This window comes from Pongo abelii, chromosome 4 (genome assembly GCF_028885655.2).
Source record: "Pongo abelii isolate AG06213 chromosome 4, NHGRI_mPonAbe1-v2.0_pri, whole genome shotgun sequence".
In the NCBI taxonomy this organism is placed as follows: domain Eukaryota; kingdom Metazoa; phylum Chordata; class Mammalia; order Primates; family Hominidae; genus Pongo; species Pongo abelii.
In genome coordinates, this window is record NC_071989.2 from 146,252,323 (window position 1) to 146,265,702 (window position 13,380).

At 37.7% G+C, this 13,380-nt stretch overlaps 1 protein-coding gene across 4 annotated transcripts in view; it reads right to left on the minus strand.

The window, feature by feature from the left end:
- KLHL3 (kelch like family member 3) overlaps positions 1–13,380 on the minus strand; it is a 279,066-nt gene that overhangs the window by 245,438 nt on the left and 20,248 nt on the right. For 3 of the 4 annotated variants that reach the window (XM_054555190.2, XM_054555184.2, XM_054555183.2), the window contains 2 exons: positions 3,455–3,613; positions 2,830–2,883 (listed from right to left, as the gene is read on the minus strand). The gene's annotated coding sequence lies outside the window, so the exon portion shown is untranslated. The remainder of the gene's footprint in view (positions 1–2,829; positions 2,884–3,454; positions 3,614–13,380) is intronic. The other variant, XM_054555185.2, reaches the window with a different exon arrangement.

The window sequence follows — 13,380 nt, forward strand, 5'->3', positions numbered from 1 at the left end:
TGGGAGGATCACTTAAACCTGGAAGGTAGAGGTTGCAGTGTGCCAGGATTATACCACTGCACTCCAGCCTGGGCAACAAAGCGAGACTCCATCTAAAAAGAAAAATAAAAAATAAAATAAAATAAAATAAAAATAATCCAGATGTTCTGGATTAACCTGTCTGTAACCAACACCTGCTGCTAGTCCGAGTGTAAATACAATACACTGGAACTAAATTGTATTAAAACCCAATGAGATTTAGAACAAATCTATTTTTTCTCTTTCTTGCAGGTGCTCAGGGAAGTAAGGAAAAGTTTTATCTCTGCAATTGTGGTTGAAATGTGCTACAGAAATTTCAGAGTAAGTGCAGAATCTCATGTGGATGTGCATTTGTTGCGTGTGAATATAGTCAAAGTTCCTCTTTAAAAAATAACAAAAAAAAAAAAAAAAAACCTAAGACTTTGCAGAGAAACTTTGAAGTGATTATTTGCTTTATAGGTTATTTCTTCTAGACAACGTGTTTCATAACACACCCTGATTACCAGACTGAGACAAAAGAAATTTAAAGCGAAACTATTAGGAACCATAATCCACTAATAATTGGTTAAAAAGGCAAAAAGTATTAAAATTATTATGCAAACGTAGAGAAATTTAAGGATTATAGGTAAAAATGTGTGCTACATTCAAATGTGTATATAGTGAGGCATTGCCATCAAAGTTGCCTGTAATCTTTCTTTCACCTGATGGTGTTTGGTTTTGTTTCCCCCACAGGATAAAGAAGAAAAGCATTAGTTTCTCTGACCATCAGCTCCCCAACGAATGAAACCTCCAACAACAGATCAAGTTACTCTACCTTAGTTCAACCACTGCATATTAATCCCTAGAGGGTAAGTTCAGTTTTAAGCCTTCTGAGAGGGTCCTAGTAATGGAGACATAGGCCCAAGAAAAAGGAGTCAATGCAATTTTCTTAAGAAGTATACATGAAGAAAGCCTCTAGCTGCATGACCTCAAAAGAACAAGAAAGAAATCCATAGGTGTCAGAAATAACTCCATGGTAGCTCTATGGCTTGGCCCTTTGTTTGTGTGCCAGATGATAAAGGACAGTTGGTTTCTAGGAACTTGTTCCCATAAGAGAGTATTCCAACTATCCGAGGAATGAATTCCCTTTTAATTTAAAAAAAAGCGGGGGAGGGAGATGTTTTTTTGAAAACCTAAAAGATCCAAGAAGAGCAATTGTATGGAGGAAGAAAAAAAATTTAGTAAAATTTAAAAGTTTTTTTAAACGTTTAATATATAGTATTTAAATACTTGCCAATATGCATTTCCCAAATATAATTGCCCAGTGTTGTATTTCTCCATCTCAGCTAATGGAATGCTGAAGGATAAAGAAGAAAGCGTAGCACACTGGAGCAAACACCCAAACTGACACCAAAATTAGAAGCATCATGCTTTTCATAAAGGAAACTTAAGGTGTGGTCAGTAGCAGCTAGAACTGAGCCCATTAGTTTTTGGCAACCATGGACCTGAGTTTCAGGGCTTTGACAGTATGAGTGACAGCATCATGTTCTCTTTTATTCCTTCAACCAGATGCAGAGTCCCTGCAGCAGCCTGTCAGGATCCACTTGTGTAGTACCCTCTGTGTTTACCAAGGTAACCTCTCCATACTGCATGATGGAGTTTAGATTTTATAAGTAAGTTGTAGACATTAGTGAAGCAGTGAGAAGAAAAAAAGGGGAAATCAGAAAGGATTTCAGAGATTATTATCACGTTATATATGAGAAAAAATGAGGCTGAAAAGGGGTGAAATGATTTGCTCCGTGTCACAGAGCAATTCATGGTTTACCCTGTGCTCTTTAGACTTCTGCTCTGTGGCCGTCCTCCAGCTCTGGAGGGCAATGTTTAGACTGTCCCCTCCAAGGAGACTGCTTTGCCTGACCTCAAAATATAGTCAAATTCTCTTAACTAGCCATAAAATGCCATTCTGAAGAAGTCAACAAGCAAAGTAGTAACTAAGTCCTGATTAGGTCACAGCCAGGAATCACTATCTTCCCTCTCACCCACTGGAAATAGCACAATTCAATCACCCAGGTCAAACCAAAACTAGGGCTGAGCCTTCTCTGGGCTCTCTGTCTCCCAATTACCAAACATGGCAGAATTGGAATCAATGCCCATTGCTGGCTCAAAGTATGAAATGCAGGGCAGGGATTTAATCTGTACCAGATACAGGATGGGAGACAAACGAAATAATGTCATTAAGAGTAAGTGACATTGCTATTGATTCTGGAAGCTTGTTTTCAACAGATGCTGTCAGGTACATGTCTGTTATTTCTACAAGTCTCTCCTGCTGCATTCCTTCCCTATAAGATGCCCTGAGACCTCTGGGCATCAAGCCTGAGGGTTAGGCTGGTCCTTAGTCTCACCTGTAGAAAGACCTCAGATTCCCGCTCTCTGGTCTCACTGCCAAGTTATAATCTGAAATATCATTCTAGATTCCAGGGTACTCTGGGGTTGCAGGTAGACGGAGGAGAAAGATCAAGATTTAAGGGGTAAATTTAACATAAATGCCATCCATTCATTTATACATTGTGATACTAAACTAGCTAAAAACACTTTTTATATATCTGTATAACTCTTATTCTTTACAGAAGTTTTCAGACCTTTGTGAAATGAACCTCAAAACCCCACACATTTTGCTAGCCCTATTTCATAGACAAAGAACCTGAGTTCCAGAGAAGTTAACAGTCTTTTCCAAGTTCCTATAACTAGCTTCAATCAGCCAGTGGCAGAGTTAATATTTTGGCCCAAGTTCCCTAATTCAGGGCTCTTAAGAAATTACAACATAGTACTCACCTCGTTATCCAGTTTCACTTTCTGCGGTTTCAATAACCCACGGTCAACTGCGGTCTGAAAATAGATGAGTAGAGTATAATAAGATATTTTAAGAGAAAGAGAGAGAGAACACATTCACATAACTCTTATTACAGTATACTGGTATAATTGTTCTATTTTATTAGTTATTGTTGTTAATCTCTTACTATGACTAATTTATAAGTTAAACTTTATCATAGGTGTGTATTACAGGAAAAAACACAGTGTACATAGGTTTCAGTACTATCCATGGTCTCGGGCATCCACTGAGGGTCTTGGAATGTGTCCCCTGCAGATAAGGGGTGATTACTGTACTGCCCATGCTACTGTGACCAATAATAAAGACTAAATATGTGACTAGATATGTACTCAACAAAACAGTCAAATATAACAACAGAAAGACTGTTCAACCAATCTGTTTTCTAATTTGAATAACATGGCTCTTGGCCAAGTGAAATAACTTTCTCATTAAATATAATTCTATGAAGATAAAAATAATTTACACCTGACTGTAAAGCACACTACAAAGCCCAAAAGAACGCCCAACAGCGCCTTAAGATACAGTCAGCTGTCAATAATTATGATTAAAAAAAAGATGTACTCTTACTGCAAATGGCATTTCAAATCATTGTAGATGGTATAACAGTTTCTTCCATCCTCTGAACTCTGTGTTTGTTCTTCAGCACCTTCAAGACATCCCTACAACCAGAGGTCAGTCAGTCATGTTTGAATGCGGAATCCAGGCCACAGCCACAGTTCAAGTTCACTGGTAGAGAGAGAACGTGCAAACAGCCAACTCAGATGACTTTCAGATTCTGAGGAAAAGTATCATGATAAGCCTTTCAATTGTTTTTAATTCCAGTTAACCTTGAAGTCTGCTTCCTGTTTTAAAGTTTAATTGCTGATTTTTTAAAGGCTTAAAGATTTGTGCTGTTAAACAATTATTGTCTCAAATCCAAATGATTTCTCAACAATAACCAACAAAGAAAACTGTTTTGATGAAAGAGTAATTTTCATAGCTGTGAAAAGATTGGTTTATCGTCATAAATTAATCTTATTTTCATAATGAGTTCTTGACATATAAACAAAAAGAAATACGAGAATAAACATATTTCTTAAAGGGTAAAACATAAAAAAACTGATGCATAACTTTTTACTTTATTGGGTAATTTTCCTACAAGATAATTAATTTGGAGAAAGGTAGTAAGTATAATGATCTATCTCATGCTAAACAATGAGTTTATACTTTATAAACAATTTCTCATTTAATCCTCACATAAACATTTTGAAATAAGTGTTATTATCCTCATTGTTAAATAATTGAAATTAGAAATACAAAAAAATCTTGCTCAAGGACACAAGGCTAGTAAATGCTGTAGCCAGTGTTCAAATCCAAGATAGTTCTTACACCAAATGAAGAAAATATACTCATTTAAATATTAATTCAAAATAACTAAATATTTACACATCATATATAGGAAAAAAATCTTTTTATTACACAAAGGATATGATATTTCTGTTAAAATAACATTTATTGCATTGTTGAAAATAAAGTAATACAAATTTATAATAAACCTGGAAAATACATAACATGAAGAAAAAATTAAAAATAGAGAAAACCATTATTAACCTTTCATGTATTTTTCTACAGTAACACTACAGTATTTTTATAATGTAATATTCCATTTTATTTTAATCACAGAAATTAGGAAAAAATGATTCTCTTTGGTGAAAAAGGCCACCTCAGTATTAATGTGTTCAACAGTGGTTCATATTCAGAGAAGATATATTCATCTGGTCTAATCTTCACATTAGGGATGAAGAAAGTCTGGGTAAGTAAAGTAATTTTCACAAGGTCACAGAGCAATTTAGTGATAAAAGCAGAACTAAAATCAAGTTCTTGTACCCTGCCACTTATTCATTCCTTTATGTACCTTTTCTGAGTTTCTGAAGAATTTACTTACTGTGACTCCAGATTAGTCAATTTTGTATTTGTTTCCAGGTATTTCTCATATACATATGGCCCCTTCTCCCAGCTAAATTATCATCACTTAAATTCTCTCTCTTTTTTCTTGTTTTATCTTTCAGAAGTTTATCATCCATTCCTGGTAAGCATAATTTCTTAAAATCTTGAAAATTGATTAAATCAACATTAGCATCAGAAGACATTGTCCCCTAAGTCACTCTTGCCTTCATGAGCTCTTTTGAGGCTCCCCTACACCAACTCTTGAACTGACACAACAGAAAAAGCAAGATAGCTGGGATTTATCAGTGTTTTTATTCATATATTTATTCATTCAACATAGGTTTACTGAGTACAGACTAATGGTTAGTCTCTGTTCTTGGTATTAAGGAGACAGCAATGAACCAGACTGACAAGGTCCCTGCTCTCAAAGAATATGCATTCTCCCTGTAATCCCACTTGGTTTAGGATTTGTGACTCATGAACTTTATACAGAAGCAGTAAGGAGATGTCCTGACATCGAACATTCAAACTGCTCACTGTCCAAGAAGTAGGCGTGGTGACCATCACACTGTGGCCATCTCTGATTAACATGAGGTCTAAGCGTGATGGTAGTGATAATTTCTAGTTCAGTTCAGAATATGTTTCTATAGGACTAAAGCTACAGAAATCTAGAAATCAAGGAATAAAATGTAATCTCTGCTTTCAAGGATTTCATAGTCTAGTAGAGAAAACAGACATGTCTAAGAAGCAGTTGATAAGAACCATGATGGGATTGTTTTAGACTTTTTTAAATTTTATTGATATATATTAGATGTACATATTTTCAAGGTATATGTGATAATACATTCATATGATGAAATCAGGATAAAAGAGATATGCATCACCTAAATTACTTTTCTTTACACTAGAAACATTCAAATTATTTTCTTCTAGCTATTTTGAAATGTACAATTAATGGGGTTTTTTGTTTTGTTTTGTTTTTTTGAGATGGAGTCTGGCTCTGTCGCCCAGTCTGGAGTGCAGTGGCACAATCTCAGCTCACTACAATCTCCACCTCCTGGGTTCAAACGATTCTCCTGCCTCAGCCTCCTGATTAGCTGGGATTACAGGTGCCCGCCACCACACCTGGCTAATTTTTGTAATTTTTTAGTAGAGATGGGGTTTCGCCATGCTGGCCAGGCTGGTCTCAAACTCCTGACCTCAGGTGATCTGCTGCCTTGGCCTCCCAAAGCGCTGGGACTACAGGCGTGAGCCACCGCGCCCAGCCAATGGGGTTGTATTTTTAAGATTTATCTTTATGAGCCCACTGAGAAGAGAAAATACCTAATCAGATGGATTTTTTTTTAATCTCAGGAATAATCTATTTATTCCTAGTACCTACTCTCCCCAACATCCTCCCACACTGTATGTTTGTTAACTTGGGGCATCCAAATACACTAATCAAGTTGAATTTCTTCTCTTTCCACAGGAAGTCTGCACCTTGATTATCACAGAAGCATTTCCTGAAGACTCTGGGGAGTTCAAGTGTATTGCAGAAAATGAGGCTGGCACTGCAGCTTCTGTAACAAACTCTTAGTTTCCCCAGGTAATAACTCTTCAAAATCTCTTTGCTACAATTCAGCCCTGAGCCAAAAGGAAGAGTCTTTGTTTCCATCTGAACTCATGATGAATTATATTTTTGAAAGAAAGTAGTAGAGAAATCAGAGCATCCTTCCAAGTTATCCATGAGCAAATTTTCTCCAAAACTGGCCTCCTCTCTCTGGAGCACCAAAAGCTACACAAAGGACACAAATCCAAACGATACCCCCATAAACTTTACGCCAATTACTCCTGAACCAGCCAGTCATAATGAACATGAGATCCAGTTTCCAAAGAAGGATTTCTGTACCATCAGTGGAAATACTTTTGAGCTACAAGCACAATAGTAAAGGGAGACAGACCCAACATTCATTCATTCAACAATTATTCCTGGTTCTGTAGATAGATCATGACAAAGCTCCTGTCCTCAGGGAGTTTGCATTCTGACATGAGTCACTTTGTGTCGGTCCTCCCTTGCCTTTCAGTATGCATTTCACCATGGCTGAAATATTAAGCCCTATGCTTAGATTCACATTTAAGGGTTTATTACACAGACTCATTGAAAAAAAAAATCAGGCCAGGCATGGTGACTCACGCCTGTAATCTTAGAACTTTGGGAGGCCAAGGCAGGTGGATCACTTGAGGTCAGGAGTTCAAGACCAGCCTGGCCAACATGGTGAAACCTCGTCTCTACTAAAAATAAAAAATAAAAAAATTAGTTGGGCATGGTGATGTGCACCTGTAGTCCCAGCTATTTAGGAGACTGAGGCACCAGAATTGCTTGAACCAGAAGGTGGAGGTTGCAGTGAGCCAAGATCGTGACACTGCACTCCAGCCTGAGCGACAGAGCGAGACTCTGTCTCCAAAAAAAACGAAAAGAAAAATCAATGCTGAAATAACACAAGATTTTGAAGAAGTGGAATCTCTTCCCAAAATAGAATTCAGTGTCCTATCTCAATATAAAAATGTGAAACATTTTGTGATACAGGTTTCTTCTTTATCCATGAAGAAAAACAGACCTTAGAATAAAAACAGAAATGTCTTTGTGTTTGGAAAACAAATGTAGAAATGTAAAGATAATTCAGTTAAGTGAATTTTCCCACCAGGTTATGTTTAAAACAACACAATCCATCACCATTTGCTACTTCTCCACCCCCCAACACAAACCTCAAATCAAAATATTGTTTAAAAAATAACCTAGGGGCTTGGTGTGGTGGCTCATGACTGTAATCCCAGCACTTTGGGGGGCCGAGGCAGGCAGATCTCCTGAGGTCAGGAGTTCAAGACCAGCCTGACCAACATGGTGAAACCCCATCTCTACTAAAAATACAAAAATTATCTGGGCGTGGTGGCACATGCCTGTAATCCCAGCTACTTGGGAGGCTGAGGCACGAGAATCACTTGAACTCAAGAGGCAGAGGTTGCAAGGAGCCAAGATCACACTACTGCACTCCAGCCTGGGTGACAGAGCGTGCTAGGCTTGCCTTGGGAAGATGGCCAATACTGATTATCTAAATTTTTTCTAAGTACCTGTGTTTAATAGTGAGGCTTTGGGAGGCTGAGGTGGGTGGATCACGAGGTCAGAAGTTTGAGAACAGCCTGACCAACATGGTGAAACCCCGTCTGTACTAAAAATACGAAAATTAGCCGAGCCGAGTGTGGTGGCACACGCCTGTAATCCCAGCTATTCAGGAGGCTGAGGCAGGAGAATCACTTGAACCTGGGAGGCGGAGGTTGCAGTGAGCTGAGATCGCGCCACTGCACTCCAACCTGGGCAACAGAGTGAGACACTGTCTCAAACACACACACAAACACACACACACACAAATAGTGAGCCTAGGTCAGGCACAGTGGCTTACACCCGTAATCCCAGCACTTTGGGAGCCTGAGGTGGGAGGATTGCTTGAGCCCAGAAGTTCTAGACCAGCCTGGGCAACATAGTGAGACCCAATCTCTACAAAAATATGCAAAAATTAGCTGGGTGTGGTGGCTCATGTCTGTAGTCTCAGCTACTTGGGATGCTGAAGTGGGAGGATGGCTTGAGCTGGGGAGGTCAGGGCTGTAGTGAGCTGTGATCTCACCACTGCACTCCAGCCTGGAGGGCAGAGCAAGACCCTGTCTTTAAAAAAAAAAGAAAAGAAAAAAAAAAGTGAGCCTTTAAAGCTTTAACAGGCACGGTGGCTCACACATGTAATCCCAACACTTTGGGAGGCTGTAGCAGGAGGATCACTTGAGCATAGGAGTTTGAGGCTGCAACAGACATGAATCATGCCACTGCACTTCAACCTGGGAGATCAAGTGGGATCCCATCTCAAAAATAAAAATAAGCAAATAAAACTTTAAAAGACCTTGAATTTATAAGTTAGTATCTTTCATAACAGAAGACCATCTTCATTAGTAAAATCACCTATGGAGAAAACTATTGGGTAAATATTCCATAAAAGTTAACAAGTTTTTATTGAGTGTCTACTATGAGCCACACTGGGTTAGGCAAGATAAATAAGTAGTAAACAGTCCCTCCCTCAGAAACATTTTAATCTAGTTAAGGAGATAAACCTACAGAATGTCCATTATATGACTTCCCATTTCATTTGGTAAATCTTGTACTACTTTTGCGTGTGTGTGTGTGTATGCGTGTGAGTCTGGGTTACAAGTCTTGCTGTGTCACCCAGGCTGGAGTGCAGTGGTATGATCATGGTTCACTGCAGCCTCAAACTCCTGAGCTCAAGCGATTTTCCCACCTCAGCCTCCCATGTAGCTGGGACTACAGAAATGCGCCAATATGCCTAGCCTCATTTTTCAATTAGTTATTAAAGCTCAAAGTTTAAGCAACTTGTTTAAGGCTACACAGAATGTATGTGGTGGAGTGGGCCCTCACACTCAGGTCTCCAAAAACCGATAACCAAAGGTAAGCATGTCTAGAAAGTTGTAGAGCATTAGCCAAATTAATGTTATCATTTGTATTCTTTAACTCCAAACCCGATTGATTCCATTATTATTTCTTGCTTGAGAATAATATAAGATTGAGTCAAATGCTACACTGGATATTTCAAATTACAAATGCTACAATGGGATTCCCTTTCATTATATATCTATGCAGAACTTTAATAACCACAGTGAATTTGTGTGAACTAAAATAAAACTTTCTTCACTCCTTAGTTCTTCCATCCTCAATGTGACATTTTCCTTTTCAGTTGATATAGCAGAAATGAGTTTCATCACACACATCTGACCTCCGAATTTAGAAGTTCACAGCACCACTTTTTTTACAATAGCATATATACCTTATATTTTTGAAAGACAAGAGCTATATATGAAGAGGGAAGAATGAGTGACAGTTAAATAACTACCCTGTTTCTGAAACTGATGATAGACAAGGAATCCCTTAACATGTAACAGGAAAGGTTTCAGTGAGATAGTAGGAAGTTACTATATTTTGTAAGGCATTTGAATAATTTACTGAAGCCCCTTACTGATAATTTAGAAAAAGAAATGGAAAAGGTTGTCTTTGTGAGCAGGCTGTAGTAAAAGTTCACCCATCTGGCACTGTAATAATTCCAGGCTTAAGAGTCTATGATTTTTCTCAAATAGGCAATTAAACCATTCAAATAGCTATATTTGTGAGGAAACAAACCACCATTCAAAAAAGCAAATCAAACATTAAAAGGCAGGAACAAACAGATTTACAGTAGATTATTAATAGAGCCCCCGACTACTGAGAATGGTATCATAAAAGAGGACCTACTTACCTTTCCTAAATCATCCCTTGATCCCCCTATTATAGCAAAAACTTTAGCCTTGATGTACCATGAAGGCTATCACATGTAACACACGGTAACCTGGGTTGTATCTTACAAAGACCTAGAGAAGAGGCAAAGCTTGAAAGACAAAGAGTAAGCAGAACTAAATTCTTCCTCAAGTGTAGTATGCTTAGAACCCGCTGTAGGCAAAACTGGGAATTTAGCAGGTTGTCCTGGATGTCTCCCCTACTTGGCTGGTGAGGTATACCTCAAACTTTTAGTACAGAGAGACCTCAAATCTATTATTTCCTTTTCCATGCCCTAATCAAACCCTGTTGTCCAGCAGAACTAAATGTCAGTCACATATACCACATTTAAAATGCTTAGAATAGATAGGCTGGGTATGTGGTTTATGCCTATAATTCCAGTGCTTTCAGAAGCCGACGTGGGAGGATCGCTTGAGGCAAGGAGTTCGAGACCAGGTTGGGCAACATAGCGAAACTCTGTCTGTCCAAAAAATTTTAAAATTAGCTAGGTATAGTGCTGCATGCCTATAGCCCTAGCTACTTGAAAGTCTGCAGAGAAAGGATGTCTTGAGCCCAGGAGTTTGAGGCTGCAGTAAGTTCTGATCATATCACTTGCACTCCAGCCTGGGTGACAGAGTAAGACCCTGTCTCTAAAAAAAAACTAATAATAAAATAAAATGCTTGAAGGAGTGTCTTACTCATAATAAATGCTATATATTGGCTATTATTACTTTTATTCTATTACTTGCATTTGCATTTTAAGTCTCTCTAATTTAGATGGAAAGGCTTTGTCTCTATTAATGGAATTTGAAATATCAGTGAACAGATGTTGAAGAATATTTTGGGAGACTCCTGAAATAAGACTTTGTAGGCAACCACCTACTCACCAAGTCTAGCATGCTTTTTCTACTAAGGGCTGCACGCCCAGGCAGAAATTATCAAGCTTTCTTTGAACACCAAAGAAAGGTACACCTACATGGCCAGCTGTGAAGGATTTTATATGGCTCATATGTGCTCAAGCATCTATTTGCTGGACTCTAATATACATGTTAATTCAATCAAGATTGGGGTATCTACCCATGAGGGAGGGGAACTGAAGCCACCCCATGGAGATAATTCTACTCCATTGGCCCGTTCCTCATGCCACCTACCCTACTTCACCACATTTGCTGATTCGACATTTTATTCTTCTGCAATTATTTACTTCCCTGCACAAAAATGGAAATCTAAATACCATGATGGTCTCTGTGACAAAAAGTGAAAGGAAACTAACTGTTAGGAATAAAGGGAGATGAACATGCATTGACAGCTCTAATTATATAGATTGCTTATTTGTTTGGTTGTTTCTTAAGTGTTTCGAAACTCTTTTAGAACAAAAGTACTAGGCGAAAGGGGCATATGCCATACAGATTCAGAAAACTTGCTCAAGAAACACCATCATGTTTTTCCACCTCCCTACCTTCCCAGTGACATGTCACTATGACCTCGGTCTCCTGCTTCGCCCAGGCTGCCCTCCACCTCGGAACAAATTGCTAGTACTGAGAGACCTCAAATCTATTATTGAATCCTACTCTCATTAGGCAAAAGAAAAAAGACTTCAGATGAAGAATTATGCAATATAAATCAATTGGGAGCCCATCTATCACTGGTCTTATTCCTGGAGAAGTCTTAGTATAATAGATAGAAGAACTCCACTCTTGAAATATTATTTTCCCTTTAGTCCTCTCTCTTAAACTGGGAAAATTCAAAGTCCCCACCATAATAAAGAAATAAGAGGGTTTTTTTTCTATTTTTCCCATTTCCCTATTCACTGCCCTTCCCTCACATGAGCTTGCTAAAGTTCATAGTCAAAATTCACATCTGAAATAAAGAGGCTTGCAAGAGAAGCTCATGTAATCCCACTCCTTAAATACCACTAAGACATCTGAGATATTGTTTAGATTGTGGACTTTTACTTTGACATGCCAGCATAGGTAGATGGACAGGCAAGCACATCAGATGTCACCGTTTGGCAGCTGATAAAAGTCAGTGGTGCTATAATACTAAGCACAGAGCCACTAGATTAGTCTGTGAGGGAAGGAGATGCCTCTTCCTTCCCTTCTATAGTGGGTTAAACCCAGCTGGCACCCTCTGGAACTACGGGTAAGTCCCTTCTTTATTCCTACTACACTTTTAGGTCTTGTTTTTGTTTTTTGTCCAAATCAGATGAGTGTATACAAAGATGATTTTCAGATAAAAAGTTTGAAAGCCACAACATTATAATGGTATTACACAAAAATTTAAAGAGAAAGCGACTCATTCATTTCATTGAGACTGGAAGGCATTATACAAATGATAGAAGGAAAGATAGCTGTGTGTCATTATTTTTAAATCGCCACTTTTCCTTGAAAAGAGATACTTGATCTGATGTAATTGTGGTGATGTCTTATGAACGCAACATATCCTCTATCAGTCTTCTGTGCAAGTCTATGCTATATTAGAGACAGACAGGAAAAAAATGTTAAGATTTTTTAAAAAGGAGACTGAATAGTATTTTATTTATAAAAATCTTTGAAATTCATTTAACATTATTTGGAATAAAATGACACTGTCATATAACAGAATCTATTATAGAATTAAATTGTTGAACAGTAACTACAAACATAAAGAAAATACAGGATTACCTGTGTAAATGTCTGTATAAAATTTTGTTGACACATGGATAAAATGAAACTTATGAAATAACATATTTTTAATTGGGCTTTTAAAAATATCACTAATTATTAACAATGTAGGCCAATATCAACACGTACAAGACAGCTGCCATTCTGAAAATATATGTAAAGAAAAAAGAGAACTGTTTCTGGAAAATATCTACTATTTCATAAGCGGTTTATTCCTTGCTATCTGAAATGAGTCTCAATAATGTACCTGCCCAGAAAGAAATTTAGGAATCAACCTCTGGATTCAATTCTGCAACAGACTGAATAAACCAATAACTACAAAACTACTTGCCTTGAAATAGACTTTTTTTTTTTTAGATCTACTCAAGGCCCTCCTTCAGGATGTTTTTCCCCAACAATTTGAATGCCTAAAGTAGTTCATTTCTAAAATGCATTCTAGTTTAATGTATTTGTGTTCATAAACTTGAAATTAAAACTATTTAACTTTTTAAGTATTCTTTCTCAATAGCGTCTTTCTCTTGGCTGTTTAGTTGCATTTCTGTTTTTTCCTAAAATTGCTA